A 10958-nucleotide genomic window follows, 5' to 3' on the forward strand; every position below is an offset into this window, starting at 1 on the left:
GGATGACTGTGTCCAGACTACCTCAAGGGGTTGTTCTGCTCTGCGGCTTCCTACTGTTACCTCACCCCCTGCTGCTGATTACAAAGTGCCCTCCCAGCTTGCCATTGCCAAGTTTTTTCTTTAACAGTCTCTGCTTTGGCCACTAGATGGCAGAAGAGGAAAGTTTTGTAAAGATCAGGGATGAAGGCCACGGGCTGCAATATGAATAAGGCAGCCACCCCTGCGGTTAATTTAACAAACCAGGTAGCCAGCATTTCACCAACTATATTGGAAGGAAGCAAAGCCTCCACAAGGCTGGATTTGAAATGACCTTCGGGCACTGGTAGATACAAAGACAAAAATACCCCCTGCAGATAGTAATAAGATACTGATCCAAAGACAATAGCCTTCAACAAAACATTCTGGGACACCACAGGAGAATCAGTAGAACTAAGACAATGCAAGAAGAGAGGCGGCCAGACTGGATCAACCACCATGATTACAGGTCATTACAGCTGCACAGAGAAATTCCACTCCATATGGCAGAGCTGCTACATACATTTCAGTTTAGATTAATGTGGATTAAACTGTATGTAGTTCTCATTTCAGAGTCAATTTTAGCAAGTTTTTGTGTCAGTTATATAAATTCATCAAAAAAAACTCTCCCAAATAGTTTACACAGAAAAGCCTGTGCTATGCAGATGTCAGTTTACTGCAGAAGTCAAGAATCTAGAGTTCTGCAGGGACAAAACAAAGTAACCACCTGGTACATACTGCTGCCTTTTGGACAAAACAAAGTAACCACTTGGTTACATACTGCTGCCTTTTAAAGCCTTGCTGTGATCTGGGATCACTGATTGACTTACAGGAGCACCAAACAACTCCACTTGCTGAGATTGTGTGCTCACCAAGAAACTTTCTATTATAAATGGACTTTGTTTATAGATATGCCTCCAGGGAGAAAAAACTATGGGTCATTCCAACACAAGACCCCCTGACCTTGTGGCTGGTGTATGTTTCACTGTAACTTAATAAATCTGTATTCTGGGACTTCCCTGGTAGTGCACTGGTTAAGAATCTTCCTGTCAATGCAGGTGGACATGGGTTCTATCCTTGGTCCTGGAAGATCCCACATGCCAGGGAGCAACTAAGGCCGTGTGCCACAACTACTGAGCCCACCTGCTGCAACTCCTGAAGGCTCCGCAACAAGAGAAGCCACCACACTGAGAAGCCCGCACACAACAAAGAGTAACCCACTGGCCACAACAACAGAAAGCCCACACACAGCAACAAAGACCCAATGCAGCCAAAAGTAAATAAATAAATAAAGTAATAAATCTTTATAAATAAATAAATCAATCTGTATTCTGTTTTAAACATCAGTCTCCTATGAGCTTGATAAATGTAAATTGCCACCAGGAAAAGAATTTTCTCTTGGCAAAATGGACTATCTGAGCCTGTTGGACTCGTATGTCTGTGTTGAATGCCTCCTATGACACCTCTTAGTGGCCAACCACAGCTCTGGCAACCTGTTTTCTATACACCCTTCTTTCACACATCTGTGGCCATGATTCTTCATCCTGGTTGCATATCAAAATTATCCATGAGGATTGTTACGGATACAGATTTGCAGACTCCAGCCCCAAAGATTGTAATTCAATAGCTCTGGTATTGATCCAGGAATCTGTATTCCTAAGAAACCCAGTTGATTCCAATGAGGCTGGCTCTATATATGTGGTGTTTAAGAACCATTCATTTTCCTTAGTATAATTCCACAGCTTAGACCAGGACCACAGAGTCATGGAATACTTTATTTGAAAAAGCTCTCCACATCAATAAGAATGCATTTCTACAGCAACTCTGAACCCTCAGGTTCCCAGGGAAGCTGGGCATAAAGGACCAGATGGGAAGCTGCTAGGCCATTAAGGCTTAACAAGGCGAGAAACCAGAAGACCTCTGGGACCTTTGACCTTTAACCAGGAATATCAAAAGAGTCTCATTAGCTCTTAGAGATATGGCCCTGTCTGGTCAAAAAATGTATGCATGGAGGAAAAAGATGGCGGAGGAGTAGAAGGACATGGAGTACATCTCTCTCCACAGATGCATCAGGAATACCTCAAAAGATGCAGTAATTCCCACAGAAAACTGGCTGAACACTAGCAGAAGACCTTAGACACCAGAGAAAAGACTGCAAAGATCCCGACATAACTGGGTAGGATGGAGGGAAGAAGAAAAAAAGGAGAAAGAGGAGGAGAAGAAAGGAAAGGGATGGGTCCACACCCTGGGGCAGGGGGAGCTAAAACAGAGGAGAGATTGCTGAATTTGGGGAAACCCCCCCTTATCTGACAGGGAGACCCCCCTCTCCAATGGAGAATTGGATTGAGTCAGAAGGGAGGCATTTGGGACTATCAAAAGAGGGTGAAGCAGCCGATCTGTGGCAGATGGGAGAGAGTGAGAAACACATGGAGGGTTCATACCATGGCTCTGTGTGTCCTGGACTGGAACGTGGGTTCACAACTGAACAGAGGATTTGGGAGCTGGAACGTGGGAATGGGAGAACTGGTTCAGGGTGAGAAACACTGTTGGCTGTGGGGAGACGGACTGAGGGGACAGCAGGGAAGAAATCCACAGCAGAGAATGCCTACCATGGAAAGCTAGGCGGCCATGGCGGCAGCTCGCTACTGCTGAATCACAAGCAGGAGGTAAGAGCCACTGTTGTAGCCTCTCTTTCAGCACCTGCAACGAACAGAGGGAGGCCTGCTCTGGGCCTGGCTGTCGCAGTTGAGAAGGGATAGAAAAAGCCCCCTTGGGGGTCTGGCCTGGTGTGTCTGCTGCCAAGAGCCAGAAGAAGTCTGCAAAGTGGGCCAGCTCTGGAGACATTCCACTTACACCCAAGCCCACTGGCTTCCCTGTGCAATAAGCACCGCCACCGCTGCCAGGGTACCCGCGACCCAGGCAGGGCACTACTGCTGACTCACATGCAGGGGAAGGAGCTACTATTGTACCCTCTCTCTCCCCACACACCAGCGCCTACAGATGAACAATAAAGGAAACTCCACTGGTTGCAGAGTAATACAAAAATCCCTCGAGGGCTGCCCCTCAGGCGCCTTGTGCCGGGTGCCTGTAAAGAACCATACTAAGGCCAGATTTCCCATACCCGTGGCTGCCAGCATCCATACACATTCAGTGTCACCCCCAGGGCCCCCATGATCCAAGCAGGGTGCTACTGTTGAGTCACACGCAGGGAGAGGAGCCACTATCAAAGCCTCTCTCTCCCCACACACCTGTGTCTGCAGGTGAACAATAAAGGAAACCCTCATTGAGGAAAACCCAAAGAGCTCCAAGGCAGACTTAGGGCCAAACTCTGCAGTTAGACCACATGCAGAAGCAGGGACAAAACCAAAGCTGAAAACCAGGGACAGGGGGACTAAGGAAGAGGTTCTAAAATCTTTCCAACAGATATACATGCTGCACATTAAATCTCCATGATCAGCTATGTCTTTAGAGTATCTGAGTAGACAATGAATGTTCCCACAAATGTAAAAGATCTAGCTCTGGAATCTGTGGCATTTGGGAGCAAACACACACAGGAATTGGGTCAGATAAGAGCCTCAGTGGACCCAATAGGACCCACATCAGGTCCAGAGTCCAACCCAGAGGCAAAGGAGGGCCTCTTGGGGAAGAGAAGGTGGCCTGAGGCTCAAGGCATGCACAAGGACACTTACAGCTGAGACCCCAAGAAAACAGAATTATTATTATTAATTCTATTGATCTGATCCATACTGTTGTCAGTTCTGGCCTTTTTATTATTATTATTACGATCTTAGTCTTAAGAGATTCTCGTATTTTATAACATATTTTTTAATTCTATTTTTTACTTTTATTTTTAGCCTTTTTATATATTTCTATTTCTACCTAGCTTTTTTTTTAAGCTCTTTATTGGAATATAATTGCTTTACACTCTTGTACTAGTTTTTGAGGTACACTAAAGTGAATCAGCTGTATTTATACATATATCCCCATATCCCCTCCCTCCCACAACTCCCTCCCCACCTCCCGGTCCTGGCCCTCTAAGGCAGCACCCATCATTGACTTGATCTCCCTTTGTTATACAGCAACTTCCCACTTAGCTAGCTATTTTGTAGTGCTGAGTTTATCTCCCCTATCTTATTTTCTTCTTTACCTTTAATACATTTCTATTTTATTTTTTCTTTGTCTTTTTGTATTTCCAGTTATACTAAGCTCTTTTGTTGCTCTCTGTTTTATCCCCTTTTTTTATTTTATCTTATTATAATTTTAATCAGTATTATTGGTCTGTCCTGTTTCCTTGCTTTATTCTTCAGATGACACACTGCTTTGGTCTTTGTTATTAGGTTTTGTCTTTATCTTAGTTCTAATTATAATTGTATGATTTTGTTTTGGGGATCTTCAGTCTATCCGGCTCTTCTCTTGCTCTTTGTTATATTTGCTCCTTGTTTCTATTCAGTCCTCATTTTCACAATTCCCCGGTTTTTTTGTTTGTTTTTTGTTTTGTTTTGTTTTTTTGGTTTTGAACTTTTGTTGGTTTTCTCTTTAATTGTCTGATTGTGTTCTCGGTTTCTTCTGTCAGGTTTTTCTAGTTCTTTATGTTCTATTGAGTTCTGTTTTTGTTTTTCTTGTGCATGCGCGTGTTTTCTTGATTTAGTATTTGTTTCTTTGATATAACCTTTTACCATTAGTCTGGGGCTTGGATAGTCTTTTTTAATCCCCTTTATTGCTGGGATGAGTGACCTCTGAAGTCTGCATTCCTCAACCAGAAGTCAAGTCAGAGGCTCTGGGGAGGGAGCACCAAGTCCAGGACGCTAGACCACTAGAGAGTTCTCAGCCACAGGGAAGATTAACTGCAGAGAACTCTCACAGAGGCCTCTATCAGAGTCTAAGACCCGGTTTCACCTCACTGCCTGCAACTGCCAGAGTTGATACCTCACACTAAACTACAAACAAGACAGGAAAACAAACCCATCCATCAGCACACAGAGTACCTAAAGTCATATTAAGCTCATAGATACCCTAAAACACACCACCTGACATGGCCCTGCTTATCAGAGGGAAAAGATTCAGATCCACACACCAGAAAGCAGGCACCAGACCATTCCATCAGGAAGCATACTCAAACCACTGAACCAACCCCACCACAGGGGGCAGAGAACAGAAACAAGAGGACTTACTACTAGGCAGCATAGCGAAAGGAGACAGCAAATACTATAAATTGGACAAAATGAGAAAACAAAGAAACACCTTTCAGGCAAAGGAGCAAGACAAAAATGCACAAGACCAAATAAATGAAGAGGAAATAGGCAAATTGCCTGAAAACAAATTCAGAGCAAAGATAGTAAAGATGATCCAAAATCTTGAAAACAAAATAAAGAAAATACAAGAAACATTTAATAAGGACCTAGAAGAACCAAAGAGCAAACAAACAGTAAAGAAAAACACAATAACTGAAATTAAAAATACTCTAGATGGTATAAACACCAGAATAACTGAGGCAGAAGAATGAGTGAGTTGGAAGATAGAATGGGGAAAATAACTGCCACAGAGCAGGAAAGAGAAAAAAGAATAAAAAGAATGGAAGACAGTCTCAGAGACCTCAGGGACAACATTAAGTGTACCAACATTCAAATCATAGGCACCCCAGAAGAAGAAGAAAAGAAAGAGTCTGAGAAAATGTTTGAAAAGATTATAACAGAAAACTCCTCCAACATGGGAAAGGAAATAGTCAACCAAATCCAAGAAGCACAGAGAGTCCCATACAGAATACACACAAGGAGAAACATACCAAGGCACATATTAATCAAAATAACAAAAATTAAAGACAAAGAAAATTATTAAAAGCAGCAAGAGGAAAACAACAAATAGCATATAAGGGAAAACCCGTAAGGAAAACAGCTGGTCTTTCCGCAGAAACTATGCAAGCCAGAAGGGAGTGGCAGGATATACTGAAAGTCTGGAAAGAGAAAAACCTACAGCTAAGAATACTCTACCCAGCAAGAATCTCATTCATATTCAACAGAGAAATCAACAGCTTCACAGACAAGCAAAAGTTAAGAGAATTCAGCACCACCAAACCATCCTTACAACAATTGCTAAAGGACCTTCTCTAGGCAGGAAACACAAGAAAAGGAAAAGACCTACAAAGACACACCAAAAACAATTAAGAAAATGGTAATAGGAATATACATGCCAATAATTACCTTAAATGTAAATGGATTCAATGCTCCAACCAAAAGACGCAGACTGGCTGAATGGATACAAAAACAAGACCCTTACATATGCTGTCTACAAGAAACCCACTTCAGACCAAGGGACACATACAGACTGAAAGTAAGGGGATGGAAAAAGATATTCCATGCAAATGGAAGTCAAAAGAAAGCTGGAGTAGCAATACTCATATCAAACACATTAGACTTTAAAGACTATTACAAGAGATAAGGAAGGACACTACATAATGATCAAGGGATCAATCCAAGAAGAAGATATAACAATTGAAAACATCTATGCACCCAACACAGGAGCACCTCAATACATAAGGCAAATGCTAACAGCTATAAAAGGGGAAATAGAGATTAACACAATAATAGTAGGAGACTTTAACACCCCAGTTACACCAATAGACATATCATCCAAATAGAAAATAAATAAGGAAACACAAGCTTTAAATGACACAATAGACCATCTCAACTTAATTGATATTTATAGGATATTCCATCCAACAACTACAGAATACACTTTCTTCTCAAGTGCACAAGGAACATTCTCCAGGATAGATCACGTCTTGGGTCACAAATCAAGCCTCGGTAAATTTAAGAAAATTGAAATCATATCAAGCATCTTCTCCAATCACAATGCCATGGGACTAGATATCAATTACCCAAAACAAACTGTAAAAATACAAACAGATGGAGGCTAAACAATACATTATTAAACAACCAAGAAATCATTAAAGAAATCAAAGAGGAAATCAGAAACTACTTAGAAACAAATGACAAAGGAAACATGATGACCCAAAACCTATGGGACGCAGCAAAAGCAATTCTAAGAGGTAAGTTTATAGCAATACAATCCTACCTCAAGAAACAAGAAAATTTTCTAATAAACAACCTAACTTTACACCTCAAACAATTAGAAAAAGAAGAACAAAGAAACCCCAAAGTGGACAGAAGGAAAGAAATCATAAAGATCAGATCAGAAATAAATGGAAAAGAAAGGAAGGAAACAGTAGCAAAGATCGATGAAACTAACAGCTGGTTCTTTGAGAAGATAAATAAAATTGATAAACCATTAAGCAGACTCATCAGGAAAAAAGGGAGAAGATGCAAATCATCATAATTAGAAATGAAAAAGAAGTAACAATTGACACCACAGAAATACAAAAGATCATGAGAGACTACTACAAGCAACTATATGCCAATAAATTGGATAACCTGGAAGAAATTGATACATTCTTAGAAAAGTACAATCTTCCAAGACTGAACCAGGAAGCAACAGAAAATATGAGCAGACCAATCACAAGCACTGAAATTGAGACTGATTAAAAATCTCCGAACAAACAAAACCCCAGGGCCAGATGGATCCACAGGTGACTTCTAGCAAACATTTCAAGAAGAGCTAACACCTATCCTTCTCAAACTCTTCCAAATATGGCAGAAGGAGGAACACTCCCAAACTCATTCTATGAGCACACCATCACCCTGATACCAAAACCAGGCAAAGATGTCACAAAAAAAGAACATTATGGGCCAATATCACTGATGAATATAGATGCAAAAATCCTCAACAAAATACTAGCTAACAGAATCCGACAGCACATTAAAAAGATCATACACCATGATCAAGTGGGATTTATCCCTTGGAATGCAAGGATTCTTCAATATATGCAAATCAATCAATGTGATACATCATATTAATAAATTGAAGGATAAAAACCATATGATAATCTCAATAGATGCAGAAAAAGCTTTTGACAAAATTCAACATCCGTTTATGATAAAAACTCTCCAGTAAATGGGCATAGAAGGAAATTACCTCAACATAATAAAAGCCATATATGACAAACCAACAGCCAACATCATTCTCAGTGGTGAAAAACTGAAAGTATTTCCTCTAAGAACAGGAACGAGACAAGGGTGCCCACTCACCACTGTTATTCAACATAGTTTTGGAAGTGTTAGCCACAGCAATCAGAGAAGAAAATGAAATAAAAAGAATCCAAATTGGAAAAGAAGTAAAATTGTCACTCTTTGCAGATGACGTGGTATTATACATAGAAAACTCTAAAGATGCTACCAGAAAACTGCTAGCACTAATTGATGAGTTTAGTAAAGTAGCAGGTACAAAATTAATGCACAGAAATCTCTTGCATTCCTATACACTAACAACAAAAGAGCAGAAAGAGAAATCAAGGGAACACTCCCATTTACCACTGCAACAAAAAGAATAAAATACCTAGGAATAAACCTGCCTAAGGAGGAAAAAAACCTGTATGCAGAAAACTATAAGACACTGATGAAAGAAATCAAAGTGGATACAAACAGATGGAGGGACATACCATGTTCTTGGATTGGAAGAATCAACATTGTGAAAATGACTATCCTACCCAAAGCAATTTACAGATTCAACTCAATTCCTATCAAATGACCTGTGGCATTTTTCACAGAACTAGAAAAAGAAATCTTACAATTTGTATGGAACAAAAAATTTTATGATTTGTATGGAAATGCAAAAGACCCCGAATAGCCAAAGCAAACTTGAGAAGGAAAGATGGAGCTGGGGAATCAGGCTCCCTGACTTCAAACTATACTACAAGACTACAGGGATCAAGACAGTATGGTGCTGGCACAAAAACAGAAATATAGATCAAAGGAAAAGAATACAGAGCCCGGAGATAAACCCATGCTCATACGGGCACCTTATCTTTGACAAAGGAGGCAAGAATATACAATGGAAAAAAGAGAGCCCCTTCAATAAATGGTGCTGGGAAAATTGGACAGCTACATGTAAAAGAATGAAATTAGAATACTTCCTATCACGATATACAAAAATAAACTCAAAATGGATTAAAGAGCTAAATGTAAGGCCCGACACTATAAATCTCAGAGGAAGACACTGGCAGAACACTCTATGACATACATCAAACAAAGTCCTTTTTGACCCACCTCCTAGAATAATGGAAATAAAATAAAAAATAAACAAATGGGACCTAATGAAACTTAAAAGCTTTTGCACAGCAAAAGAAACCGTAAATAAGACCAGAAGACAACCCTCAGAATGGGAGAAAATATTTGCCAATGAAGCAGAAGAGTGTAAAGCAATTATATTCCAATAAAGAGCTTAAAAAAATGTATACATGAGACCAAGGCCAGATACATAATTTTTGAGCCCAATGCAAAATAAAAAAAATTATTAAAACTTTGAAGATGGAGACAGCAGGGCATTGATCTACATTGATCTTCTGAGCAAGGGGCCCTGTACAGCTGCCCAGGTGCCATGTTCATGAGGTTGGCCTGATACAGGACTATTGGGACAGGATAACACTGAGACAGGAAGATGATTATAAATTAAGGGATATTTATATTTTTATCTGATTTTCTTTTCAATTTGCTTATTTTCCTGTATCCACACAGCAGCCAAGGTGAGCTCTTTAAAGTGCAACCTGTCCCGTCCCTCCCTTACATTAACCAATCAGCGGTGCCCATTGCTCTGGCATCAACTCTAAAGCCCTGAGCAGGGCTCACAGGTCCCTTTGCAATCTGACCCCTGCCCATCTCTCTTGCATTATGCTCCTCATTCTTTCTCTCTATTACAGTCACGCTGCCCTGTTTCAATTCCTCTAGTTTTCCAGGCTCCTTTTCTCTCAGACCTTTCATGAATGCTGTTCTCTATGGCTTCAGGAATCTTCCCTACCTGTCCTAACCTGGCTAAATTTTGCCTATCATTCAGGTCATAGGTTAAATGTCTCTTCCTCATGGAAGCTTTCTCTGACCCACCTTGGGACACTGCCCAACACCCTCTCCTTTTTATACACTTATTCCCACTGTTCTTAAATGGTGACTTCTGCTATTATTTGTTTAATGTCTGTCTCCCCTGCTAGCTTAAATGCTTCTGTCTTATTATTGCTTGGCACAGTACCTAGAACATAGGAGCTGCTCAAAAAGTGTTTTTGAATTAAAGAGAGAAAAATACCAACAAAGGCAGAAAGGGTGAAAATGTCAGGCCCTGGGTGTTTTCCTCTTATTAAAGAAACACATCCATTCCCAAGGCCCAAATCACTCCAAAGATGGATACTTGCATCAAAACCTCCCTTAGATAGAAAAGGAAACAAAAGCAAAAATAAACAAATGGGACCTAATTAAACTTAAAACTTTTTGCACGGTAAAGGAAACCATCAACAAAACAAAAAGACAACCTACTGAATGGGAGAAAATATTTGCAAAGGATAAGTCTGATGAGTTAATATCCAAAATACATAAACTCATACAACTCAGTATGCAACAAACCACACAGTTAAAAAAGGAGCAGAAGACTTGAATAGACATTTTCCCAAAGAAGACATACAGATGGCCAACAGGCACATGAAAAGATGCTCAACATTGCTAATCATCAGGGAAACAACAAATCAAAACCACAGTGAGACAGCACCTCACACCTATCAGAATGGCTATCATCAAAAAGACCACAAAAAACAAATATTAGCAAGGATGTGAAGAAAAGGGAACATTTGTACACCGTTAGTGGGAATGTAAATTGGTGCAGCCATTATGGAAAAGAGTATGGAGATTCCTCAAAAAACTAAAAATAGAACTACCACATGACCCAGCAATTCCACTTCCGGGTATATATGCGAAGAAAATGAAAACACTAATTTGAAAAGATATGTGCACATCAATGTTTATAGCAGCATTATTTATAATACCCAAGATATGGAAGCAACCTAAATGAAT

Source organism: Hippopotamus amphibius, chromosome 17 (assembly GCF_030028045.1).
Source record: "Hippopotamus amphibius kiboko isolate mHipAmp2 chromosome 17, mHipAmp2.hap2, whole genome shotgun sequence".
Taxonomy (NCBI): domain Eukaryota; kingdom Metazoa; phylum Chordata; class Mammalia; order Artiodactyla; family Hippopotamidae; genus Hippopotamus; species Hippopotamus amphibius.